At 35.8% G+C, this 13260-nt stretch overlaps 1 pseudogene; it reads right to left on the bottom strand.

Moving 5' to 3' along the window:
- Positions 1 to 327: 327 nt before the first annotated feature.
- Positions 328 to 13260, bottom strand: part of LOC101594526 — a 564925-nt pseudogene continuing 551992 nt past the window's right edge.

Here is a 13260-nt window from a genome sequence, read left to right as displayed (position 1 = left end):
CTTCATAATGTAAATTTTTTTCTGTTTTTCTTCATTTGGAATATCTTATCAGGGCCTGATGATTTACTTAAATGATGGAATTTTTATGGGACCAAAATATTAGGCTCCTTTTTAAACTTTAACTTTTATATTTCATGATTTAACAACATCCTAAACATCAAGTTTTTCCAAGAGATCTGAAATTCCATCTTTTAGTCACATGTGCAGTTTGTAGCCTCATCACAGTGTGTGTGTGTGTGTGTGTGTGTGTGTGCGTGCGTGTAGAATTGATAGGACACCCACACTGAATGCCCAACTTACTAAGACATTTTAGGACACCCATGTTGGCTAATCGATCACGTGGAGCTTATTGGCCTGGACCAGCCCCCTCAGGGTGTCACTCCTCTCACTGCACAGCATGCCACGCCAGCCTGTGGAGCAGGAGCACTAGCTCTGTCCTTCTGGACGTCTGGCCCCATTACTGCAGTTCTCACAGCTCAAGCAGCGGTCTTGGCCAAAGGTATGCTCTAGACAGTCTGAAATGGGAAACTAGCTTAGCTCTGTCATCCTTATAGACAGAACTGACCCTCAAAAGGAAATCTTCATTTCCCAAAGAAAAGCATATTCTTGACCATATTTCCTGAAGATTCCCAGAATGGCATAATACTAAGATCTCTCTTACAACAGACCATGTACTACTTTTGCCAAATGGAATATTGGAATCTAGTCCTAGAATTTTCTATGCACACTTTATCCAAATAGAGCTTTAATTAAAACAATATATGTGTAGAAATATCCACAAATCTTAAATGTGCACTCCAAGATTCTTCATAAAGCCAACAACAATTGTGCACGTAGCATAGCTCCATTTCTTCTTTTCTTTTTTCTTTGGTTTTTTGAGGTAGGGTCTCACTCTGGTCCAGGCTGACCTAGAATTAACTATATAGTCTCAGAGTGGCCTCGAACTCTCGGCGATACTCCTACCTCTGCCTCCCAAGTACTGGGATTAAAGGCATGCACCACCACACCTGGCTTGCATAGCCCATTTCTTAAAAACTCAAAGGCAACTTCATAATTTTCTGAGTATGGCTTCATAAATTAAGAACTATCCTAATATCTAACACTGTAGATTAGTTTCCTTAGTTTTTTAACTTTATATAAGTCAAATTACAAAGTAGGTGTTTTGCTTTTAGATTATTTTATCAATACGGTACTGTGGTTTTCATCCATATTCTGTGCATGTGGCTGTTTATTTTTATGCTTTTTTATGATTGTATAGTATTTTGTTTGCATGAGTCATAGTATATTTATTTCTCCATTCTGTTCTCAAGGGAAATGTCCTTAATATGAATAAGAGTGAAGAAACACATATTTAGTTGTTTGTCCCTATATATTTGTGGGAGGGAAGCAGATCCTTTAGTGGGAAAATTGTCATCTTGATCAAGCCCTCTTTGCACCACCAGGTGTTGAGTGTCAATTTTTTTTTTTCATTACCACTGTGATAAAAGAACTATTTCTTCTTCATCATCATAGCAGTTATTTTAGTTTTTAGTTTTAGATTCCCTGTTCATGTATTGGTGAGTGGATGAGGGGAAGGCAGCAGAAGTGTGTCTGGATTTCTCCTTTCCAGATCTTTGCCAGAATATGGTTATGTTCAACCTGTGTTTGTTGCCCTGAACTATCTTTATTCTTATTTGGAATAGTCAAAGCATGAAACACTTCATTAATAAACATTTAGTTATTTCTACTTTTATGCATGACTATTGAAATTCTTGTGTGTGTGTGTGTGTGTGTGGATGCATGTTTATAGTCGTGTTTGTATGTGTATGGGCACACATGTGTGTAAGGTACACGTGTGCACATGTGTGTGTGTGTGTGTGTGTGTGTGTGTTTGTGTGTGCATGTGGAAGCTAAAGTACAACCCTGGGTGTTATCCTCAGATATACTATCCCCAGACACTTCTCTGAGACAGGGTTTCTCATTGGTTTGAGGCTTACAATTAGGCCAGACTTGTTGGATAATGCATTACAGAGATATTCTCACTTCTGCTTCCTCAGAGATGAGATTACAGGCATACCCTACCACCCCTAGAATTTGACTTAGGTATAGTATCAAATTCAGGCCCTCATGTTTTTGAGGCAAGCACTTTGCTCTCTGAGCTATCTCCCTGCTCCCTAGAGATATTTTTTACTGTAATTTAATCTTAGAATAGATGTATTACTGCTACTTGAATGCATTATTTCTGAAGAAAGCATCAAGATTTAATATTGTTGAAATCCAACATGTAATAGTAAAACAAAGAAAGTTCTGTGTAACAAAGAGAAGAAACAGGAGTTACAGATTGGCTGTTCATGGTACTTTAATAGAAGTTGTGATAATTTATTTTGATTATAAATGATAGGGTATCTAAGCCTTTATGCTTGTAAATAAACTGCTCACATTTTACAGATACTTTCTTGGTCCACTTAAAAATAATAAATAATAAGATATTTGTATTTCAAGATCTAGAAAGAGGCTGTTTTAAGACTATTTAAGGCAAATTTTACAATATAAATTGGTTTATGTTTAATTTCTTGAAGACTTAAAGTATTAAAATGATACAAGGACCCAGTTTTTATTTTCCATATCCCACATAAGCCAGATGCACATGGTGGCACACGTGTTTGGAGTTTATTTGCACTGTCTAGAGGCCCTGGCATGCCCATTCCCCCCTCCTTCTCTCATAAATAAGTAAATTAATATAAAAAGGTGAAAATGATATAATCTACTATAAAGTACTAATTTAAAGTTTTTTCAGCTATTTCTCTCATCAAACACTCCTTTACCTTGTACCTACATTTCCACAAATACCTATATACCACCTATTTATTGTACAGAGGGATACAAAAGATGATATCAATTTAATAGAAAGATCCAAAGAAATGATAATTTTGGCCATACATTGCTCTCAAATACCACATTACAATGTTTGATGATATTAAATACTGATAACAAAGTTGCATACAAGCATATTAATTTATGGTTGAATGATTGCAGTGAGACAATTCTTTTACTCACCAACTCTGTGCAAAGAAGTCAGTTCTTGGAAATCTCTTTTCTGTTCTTACTCTTCATCTTCATCTTCATAAGAGGGAGTCAGTGAGGGGACAAGATAATGAAGCACTTGAGGTGGACTCTGGAATTGGAGGCCTGGAAGCCTCGCACCTTCAAGCTCCCCTTCCTCTTCTTCTTCCTCTATCTGGTTATCGTCTAATGCTGAGACCAGAGAGGGAAAGGTTGGGTTCCAGCATATTGCTTAGAAGATGGGAAAAGTGAACAAGTATTGGCAGAGAACTGAGAGCCTGAGCTAGATAGCCAAAAAAGGTTGACTGTCAGGCAAAGAGCTTTGAGCCATCCATTCCAAGTCTATTGTGGAGACAACAGGATGCTGTGGCACAAGGTTAAACTGCAACAGAGAGAAGAGCAAAAGGAAGAAAGAAGGCACTAGTCTGTGAGGAGAGAGAAAAGCGAAGGCCGATCTCCCTCTTCTTGAATTCTGAAGAACAGGAGGAAGGTAGACATCATGTAGAAATAATAATAAAACTCTTCCTTAACTTACAGATGCAAGTTTTCCTGTCACTTCCAATTCTGTAGCCTTCTTCACAGGAACAGTCATATGTTCCCACAGAATTAATACATAGCTGGTCACAGCCTGAACTGAAATCCAGACACTCATCCACACCTAGAAGTTAAACAACATCCACATTTGTGTCCATCTTGCGACTTATGAGCCATATAGAAATAAATGTAGCCCAAATCTCCCAAGACTGTTTTACAAGTACATCCTGCCTATTGTTTTCCTTTTCCTCATTACTTAGTTTTCAAGCTGATCTGCATGAACAAGCTTTTTCTGAGAGCTTTAAGTGGCTTAGATGAAGAACCAAAGATTTAATGGTCTCAGGATGTGCATTATTCTGCAGACTGTTGCGTCATTCATGAATTCAAGTATGTGGTGGTACACTTATTTTATGCATAATTTTTACACAGATAATGGAGAATTTTAGTCATGAAGGAATTGTAGGCCTCAACCTCAAATCTAGACTTGAGTTGATGTCTTCAATATTAAAAAGTGAAGAATGAAGCTGAGCTTCTAAGCTCTGCTAAAGATTGTGAGTACCATATCCAATTGTGAGTTTGCATACATGTGCACAGACAGAATATACATTCATGCCATGCAATCATGTCTTGGCTCATTCTGCTAAAGCACAGATGTAATATAAATTCAACTATTTTGCTGTCTCCATTAATTGGATAGAAAATGATAAATGGTAATAATATACTGCTTAGTATATATAGACAGCACAATTGCATTTTTTCTTTGATCTATTCTAAAAGACTGGCTTGTAATAGTATAATACTTGGTTTTTATAAGACTTTAGTAATTTTTAAGCAAAGAAATGCTACTTCTTTTCTGTGACATTAAAGTCATTTATTTGTTCTATTATGTGAGTAGATAGCTATATTCTTAACTTTAGATTTCAAAATTATATTAATTATTTTTTAAAAATATTTTAAAATATTATTTATTTATTTGAGAGAGAGAGAGAGAAGAGAGAAGAGAGAGAGAGAGAGAGAGAGAGAGAGAGAGAGAGAGAGAGAGAGAATATGTATGGGAATGTCAGAGCTGCTTGCCACTGCAAATGAACTCCAGATGCATGCACCACTTTGTACATCTGACTTTAAATAAGTAGTGAGGAATCAAACCTGCGTATCAAACTTTGCAAACAACTACCTGTAACCTCTGAGTAATCTCTCTAGCCCCAGGGATTTGTAGTTTAAGTAATAATAATAAATGCAAAATGAAAATTTGATTTCACCCTAAATAAACTCAATAATTCATAATTTATCCTTCTTGAGACCATTTTTATCAATTCTTTGTCAAAAATAAGAAAAGAATCCAAAGCTGGGGTTTGTAAGTTTCGGAGACCCCTCCTGAATCCTAAAATCTTGCATCAATATGGTCATAATCATTTTTAACATACTAATTATGTCAATTCTTGAGTACCAGGGACCTATCCAACTTTTAGTTTCTTCATTAAGTTCTTTCTTCAGTGTCCTAACAATTTCACTGTAGAATTATTTCACCTCTTTTCTTAAAATCATTCATATTTTTGAAGCTATGGTGAATGTGGTTATTCCCAGAATATATTTCTTCTTGCAATGTTTGTTATACTCCTGATTTTTGTATGTTGGTTTCATAACCTGCTAATTTACTGATTTTGTCAGATATGAGTTTTCTAGGGTACTCATTGGGGTCTTTTCAGTATAGGATCTGTAACAAGTGATACACATTTCTTTCTTTTCTAATTGTATCCTTTTTTTCCCCCTTTTATTCTTCTTGCTAAGGGTTCATTCACTATATTGAATCTGAGTAATAAGAGTGAAAACCTTTGCCTGTTTTTGACATTAGGAAATGCTTTTAATTTTCCCAATTTAAATACTATTGACTGCAGGTTTGTGACATACAGACATGACAGAATTGAGACATATTCTAGTTTCTTCAGAGCTTTCATCATGAGGGATGTTGCTCTTTTAAAAAGATCTTTTTGTACCCACTGAGATGATTGTGTAGTTGCTGACCTTAAGACTGTGTATGTGTCATATTACATTTAGCAAGTTATGTATGTTGAGTCATACATTCAGCCCTAGGATGAAACCAATTTGGCCATGATGTGTGTTCTTAATGGGCTCTTGAATTTTATTTACAAATATTTTATTGATATTTTGTGTATATGTTCAACAGGGAAATTGTTTTATTTTCTATAGTTTTTATGTTTGTTTTTGACCTTACCAAGATTTTTAAAATTCTTATTTCTAAACAATTCTTATTTCTGGCACTCTGATTATCTGGCTTTACATGGATACTAAGGAATCAAACCCAGGCCTTCAGGCCACACAAACAAACATCTTTAATCACTAAGCAATCTCTCCTGCCTTACCTTACCAGGTTTTGGTGTTAAGATAAAGCTGGCTTCGAACAATGAGCTAAGAAATGTTTCTTTTTTTCCATTTTGTGAGTCAATTTCATGAGTTTTGGATTAGTTGTGCTTCAAGGGTTTCATATAATTCAGCAGTAAATTCTTCCTATCTGTTTTTGTTGTTGTTTGAGGACCCTTTTATTTTTGTTTCAGGTTCAGTGTTCTTTATAGATATATTTGCATTGTTTATATATTCTTGATTTAATTTTTTTGTTTTGCATATGTTGAAAAAATATGTTTATTCTACATTTTAAAAGTTTTTAAAAATAATATTCCTTACTGATTCTCTTGATTTCATTTGAATTTTTATGAAATTCTTATTTCATCTCTAATCTTACTGTTTTGTTCTCTATGCTTTTAATGTATTTTTTAAATTTTTGTTAATCTGGTTTGAAGGCTTTACCAATTTTGCTTTTCTTTTCAAAGAGCCAGCTTCTGTTGTCCTTGTTTTCCTAGCCTGTATGTATTAGTGCACTCATTTGTGGTATATTTGATTTTTAATTTAAGCACTCAGAGTTATAAACTTTCTTCTTAGAATTTCCTTGGCTATTTCACTAAGCTTCTGCTGAGTTGTTATTTCATTGATACTAGAATTTTTAGCTTTTTACCTTTATTTCTTCAATGTCTCACTATTCACTCAAGAGCACATTGTTCAGTATTTATGTATTGATATTTCAAATTATAAAACACTCAAATGAATAATTTCCTCAGAAGGATAGATGAATAACAGAGATAGAGGAAGTAATTCATCACATCCTACCCAGAAACTCCTAGTACTAATAAAGGAAGACAAAAAGAACAAAAATACCCAACTAACAATTAACAAATTACAGAAATCAGTGGACATCCTCCATTGTAATCTTAAGTGTAAGTGGCCTTAAATTACCAATACAAAGTGCATACTGGCTTATTGGGTTAAAAAAAAAAAAAGATCCAACTACCCATTACCACCAAGAAACTTAGGTCCCCAAGAAAGACACTCACAGAGTGTCAAGGCATGAAAGTCAATCTACCAACAAAACAATGCTGAAAACAAACTCATGTAACAATTCTGAAATTATGGCAAAGTCAATACTTCAACCAAGTCAGAAGAGATAAAGTAGGTCCCTTTAATAAAGAAAGCAATGCATCAAGAAGCTATAACAATTTTAAGTATATATGCACTGAATAATGGGACTCCCAATTTTATAGCAGGAACACTGATAATTATAAAACTTCAAATATTTGCTGATATAATAGTTTTTGACTTAAACATCATATTGTCATTCTTAGGTAGGCCATCCAAACTATAAATTATCAAAGAAAGTTCAGAGTTAAACTATGCCATTGATTGAACGGACTTGATAATATTTAGAAGAGTCCATCCAATCCATATTGAATATACTTTCTTCTCAGAAGCCCATAAAACCATCTTTAAAATAGACCACAATCTACTCCATAAAGTTCATCTTATAAAAACACAATAATTATAGGAATAAAATAATAAATACAGGAATAAAACTGGAAATTAATAGGAAGAGAATATGCAGAAATTACAAGAATTTATAAACTAAGCCATGAATTTATCTTCCTGGGATAGCATTTTAAAGGAAATCATAGCAATGGCTTACATGTACTCTTTTTTTTTTTCTTTATTTTTTGGGGGAAAGGGGTTTCAAAGTAGGGTCTTGCCCTAATCAAGGCTGACCTGGAATTCACTGTGTAGTAACAGTCTGGCCTCAAACTCACAACCATCCTCCTACCTCTGCCTCCTGAGCACTGGGATTAAAGAAGTGCAATACCACATGAGCTATTCTTATTGTTATCGACAAAGTGAACTAACTTTACTGACTACATTCAAGTCTCTCTTGATTAAAAATATTTTATATTAGAAATCATCTGAAAGGTAAGTGAACTAATTTTAACAATTAAGTTAGAAAACTGTAACATAATTCATCTTAAATTTGTCTTGGCCATATTAATACTAGATGCACAAGGGGCTCCGGTACAAATTTCACTCACAAAATAATAATCATTTTATTACTGTTGATTAAAAAAAGCAACATTGTTTCCCAGCTCCAGCTAAGGGTCTAGTACCACTGAGTGGATCAGTTAGCCAAATCAAGAGCAATTGATTCCTCACCATGGCTGTGTACCACTATTGCACTTGTGTGGGTATCACATCCGGTTAATTGTTGCTACTTAGGTTAAACAATGTGTTGCTTGGACAGATCTTGGTCACTTCCCCCAGTCGCCTATGTAGCGCCTTCTGGCACTAGACACGCTGACTGTCTGGGGACTGACTCTCTCCTGGCTTCCAGCCATGTCATTCCATTTTACGTATCAGCTGCATATGGAGTCTTCAGCAATAGGGTCTTACCACTGGCCTTTGGTGGGTCATCAATTACTCTGACAGAAGTCTGTCATTGTTTTGGGAAACCTTGTAGGTTTCTCTGATCAAAAGCTCATTGTGGATTGTAGGCCCAAGCTGGAAGTGGGGGTTACAGGTCAGTGTCCACTAAGAAATTGAGGAAAAAGATAACTAATATACAAGAGTTAGAGAGGAGAGAGATAGAGGGGAGAGGGGGAGAGGGAGGGAAGGAAGATGTAGGAGATTTAGGTCAGTCTTGATCCTACCCTCTCCAGTGTCTTGTGGTTCAGGTGTTTCCTGTAAGGGACTAGTGAAGGTTCAGTCATTTGGTCTGTCTTTTAGGAAGTAGAATTTTATGGTACCATACCCAAACACAAGCCCACTCTACAATATCAAACTACCATCAATCACGGGGTATAAGAGGGCCTACACCTATCAAACTGTCTATCAAAAAAGTAAGTGTTATCTCAATTTTCTGGGTGCTAACTTACTCTCCGTTGGAGAATCTGCTTCTCTTTTCCAGATAGATGCAGATCCTAAGAAGAGAGCTGCCCCAACATACCTCAGAAGGGGCCCAACTGAAACTAAGGACAACTGGCGAAATAAGCAAGGGTGATGTTTTCCTGTGAACTGGATACCAGCACAAAGGGGAAGGAGATCAATGCAGAGAAAAATCAACTCCTACCAAATCAGAGAGCCAGAGCCTCAGAGGCCCCCAACACCTCAGCACTGAAGCAGACCAAAAATGAACCCAACATGGCTCAGGGAAATCTTGCGGAAGAGGGGGCGGAAAGAATGTCAGAGTTACATGTTGGGTCATGATTTTCAGAGACATTTATCATACTAATAACTGGGGGCTAACTCCACAATGCACGACCCATTTTCAATAATAAGGAGGGTCTAATGGGAGGGGGTAGATCACAGATGAGCCTAAATAATGGTACCAAACTGCCTGTATTTACTGAAAAGAAAACTAATAAATTAAATTTAAAAAAAAAGCAACATTGTAATTGACTGCCAGCAATACACTCTAATTCTAGTGAAGCTTTGTAGAGATGGTTCCTATGGTGTGTGCATCATTTTCCAGAATCTCTCTTTCCATACTTACATACGTGCAAGAATTTTGGAGTACTGAATATCTTAATAATCATAGTTTTTTTTTTTCAGTTGAGCAGCTCCTCTCTGTCATACACTGTGGTTGGGACATTTTTCACTTTCCCGAATTTACTCACATCACTATTGCTATCTTCATTTCATTCGAGAGGATATCGGGCTCTTGGGTATTAGAACCACTGAAGTCCACATAGAAATCCAAATTCTTCAGTATGAAAGCCCTCCACCTTGGAGCTACTCCTCCTTTGATTGCTATTCATTGCCTCATGATAGATCTCAGGATTTTACCTTCACATCCACAACTGTCAGAACTGATCCAGAAACCTTCCTAGCAGCTGCATTTGTAGCCTCCTGAATAGTTAATGCAGAGCTGATCACAGCAGGCTTCTCCATTCTCACACTCATCAAGATCTGAAGGTGATAGAACATTTCTGTTATTGCAATAACATGTATTTTACGAATGTATAGAACCTTCAAGAAACCTCATTTCTAAATTAAAACTCTTTCACTTATTATTTTCCATTTTTCAGATCATAGAGTGCAGTTTGAAGAAACTGTAACACAGCAATAATGAGATCCCCTTCTTGGTTTATGTTTCTCACATGCTTCCTGTATGCATGGTATTTATTTTAAAGGAGTGTAAATAATCTTTAAACACATTTAAAGCAAGGGAAAAGATATCTCTTCTCTTCTTCCACTTGAAACAGCAATCTGACTGAATAAACAGAAAGCTTGAAGAAGAAAAATGGCAGCATTGAGAAAAAGGAATGAAGTAATTCTATTTACTAACATCTGACAGCTGCAGGAAGGACACAGTCTCAGATTCCTTAGCATGTTTATTCTTCTCAAACTTCAAATCAAAGAGTTTTCCCAAGTAAAAGTTCATCTCTCATTCCACTATGAAGAGAAGTGTTAACTGCAGTTCTGAGAGAAAGAAGAACACTTGTTTGAAATATGGTGCCTTCAATGATGGGCTACTACAGAGTATTTGCTTGAAACTGTAGAGGATAATTTGAATGGAATGAATGAAGTGTAGGGTGATAAAAATCCTGATCATTACCCTAGAATGCCCTGTCACATAAGTAGTTGTCTATATCAAAGCTATATAGAACGATTACTTTAGAATTCTCCAACTCTGAATGTTTCTTCTTAAGACATAACTGCCCTGGAGGGGTTGTTATGTTGGGTGGCCTGTCATTGCTGCATTTACAGAATCCTATTACTCAATACCTACATGCGCAGCCACAGATGAAGGAATCAGTGTCTCAATTAACCTCAGACAAGGAACTGACTCAAGGAAATGAAGACAAGAGACAGGAAGGAAAGAAAAAGCAATCAGTCAGTCAATGGGAAGGGTCACCATAAAATATCTAAATGAAGGTCATTTGGACACAAAACATTCTTTCTCCTACAAAATGTCACAAGCAGTGTCACTCACAAAATTTGAGATGATATTGCCCTTTTCTTATATAGTAAACTTTCCTCTGACCTTTAACTAGGGTGAGCAAAGAAAATTAATTATAAAAAATCCAGTTTTACTTCATCTAAATTTGAGCCTTTACATTTTTGAATTTCCAGATATTTATATTTCTTTTTCTTTTTTTATGGTACTGGGAATCAACCATAGTACCTTGCACATGAATTTTCCATATTTAAAAATCTCTTCATAAAACTAGAACTTCTAAGTATATGGGTCTCAACTAGGAAGGAACATAACTGCACCACAGAATTGACAAATACATTCCTTGTCTCAGGATTATTTTATGAACAATCTTGGATTCTTTACACATTTTCTTTCTTCTGAGTCAATTGCCTACTTTTCTCTTTGATTCAAAACCTGCCTGGACCCTCATTCTTCCTATATTATAGATCTTTTAAAAAAATATATTATTTATTTATTTATTTGTAAGCAGAGAGCGATTGAGGGAGAAGAGAAACAGAACAGTTGTGCCAGGGCCTGCAGCCACTGCAAACAAATTCCAGATGCATGCACCCCTCTGTGAATCTGCCCTTATGTGGGAACTGGGGAATCAAACTCAGCCTTTGCAGGCAAGCACCTTAACCACTGAGCAATCTCTGAAGCCCTGTTATAGAACTTTCTTGAAAGAACATCATGTTGGGGCAGGGGTGCTGCAGAAATGGCCCAATGGTTGAAGTGCTTGATTTGCAAGCATGAGGACCTGAGTTTGAGTCCTGAATACCCATACGTAAAATGCTAGGTGTTGTGGTGTGCATTGGAGAAGTGGATGAGAAATCCCTGGGGTTCAGTGGCTAGCCTAGCTGAATCCATGAGTTCTAGTTTCATTGAGAGACCATGTGTCAAAGTATAAAATGAGAGCAATTGAGAAAGACAACTGATCTTGACCTCTGGCCTTCACAGGCATGCACACAAACCCACACACTGTGTGCCCACAAAGACATGAACATGCAAAGAAGTAACTTCATTTCAAATTCCATATGACCTGTTTTCAAATGTTTTTATTTATATTCAGAACTTCTGAATTATTCTCACTTATTTTTCTCTTTGAATTTACCTTCCTTCTGGTTATCATACCTAAGTTGACAAATATGTACCATGTTGTGTGCCTAAATATGCAGATATAATGCATGATTCACCTGCACATAAAACTATAGCTCCAATCAAGCCAAAACACCAATGGTAGCCAGGCAAAAATAATTAAACATTTCATCTCTGACTTCAGAAAAGCATCAAAGTGAAAAAAAAATCACCTTATGTATCTACCTTATATACATAGTCATTGCATACACCCCTTAAAGTTTAAAAATTAAAACAAAATACATGGTAATTGGTCAACTGTTAAGTTTAATGAAGTCATTGCTTGAGACCAGATGGCACCTTATACAACCACTTTTCAAATTATGTTTGACAAATCTCTCTATGTTTTAGTACTAATATATTTCTACGTTTTGGCAAGACTGACCACATATAGTGAATGAAGTGTTTTCTAGCTTCTGTTTACATTCACATATTCAAAAAATTGTTGATATGAACATTTTAAAAATGCATAGGTGCCAGGCATGGTGGCACACACCTTTAATCCTAACACTTGGAAGGCAGAGGTAGGAGGATCACCATGAGTTCGAGGCCACCCTAAGACTACATAGTCAATTCCAGGTCAGCCTGAGCTAGAGTGAGAACCTAACTCGAAAAGCCAAAATAAATAAATAAATAAAAATAAAAAAAATAAAAAAATGCATAAGTGATTTTATAAAGCATCAATGGCTTTAATTTGTTCCCAGGAAAATAAGAAAATTTCCTTGCCAAAAGATATGGCTCTAGTGAATAGTTGTCGTTTAGAATTAAGTATTACATTTTATTATTTGAAAAATGAAAATGAACCCTAAGATATATAACATTATTTTGCTGATTGCTGAATTATTATAAATATACAATTTTCTGTATGTTTTCCTATAGATGCTATATTTTATAGCTATACATAAGAAAGTTATCAAACTGTACTTTTCCAAAAGTAAAGACACACAATCATAACAAAGAAAAGGCTTAGCAAAATTTACTTTTCCTTATCTAGTACTTAATGAGAAACAAGGAATGAAGGCAGAAGGAAGAAAGGGAGAGAAAAGACACACATTTTTAATTTCTTCTATAAATATGAATATTAACAAGACCTTACATAATAAGAGCCAAGGAAAGAAACTGAGTTTAAGAAGTTAACCACTGTAGATTCACAGAGATGCAGAAAGCTATGTTGTATCAGGAAGTAAATGTAAAAGGGTGGGGGAGATGGCTCAGCAGGTAAAAGCCCTTGTTGCACAGCATGG

This window comes from Jaculus jaculus, chromosome 11 (assembly GCF_020740685.1).
Source record: "Jaculus jaculus isolate mJacJac1 chromosome 11, mJacJac1.mat.Y.cur, whole genome shotgun sequence".
NCBI classification, from domain to species: Eukaryota; Metazoa; Chordata; class Mammalia; order Rodentia; family Dipodidae; genus Jaculus; species Jaculus jaculus.
This window is presented reverse-complemented; position numbering and strand designations above follow the sequence as displayed.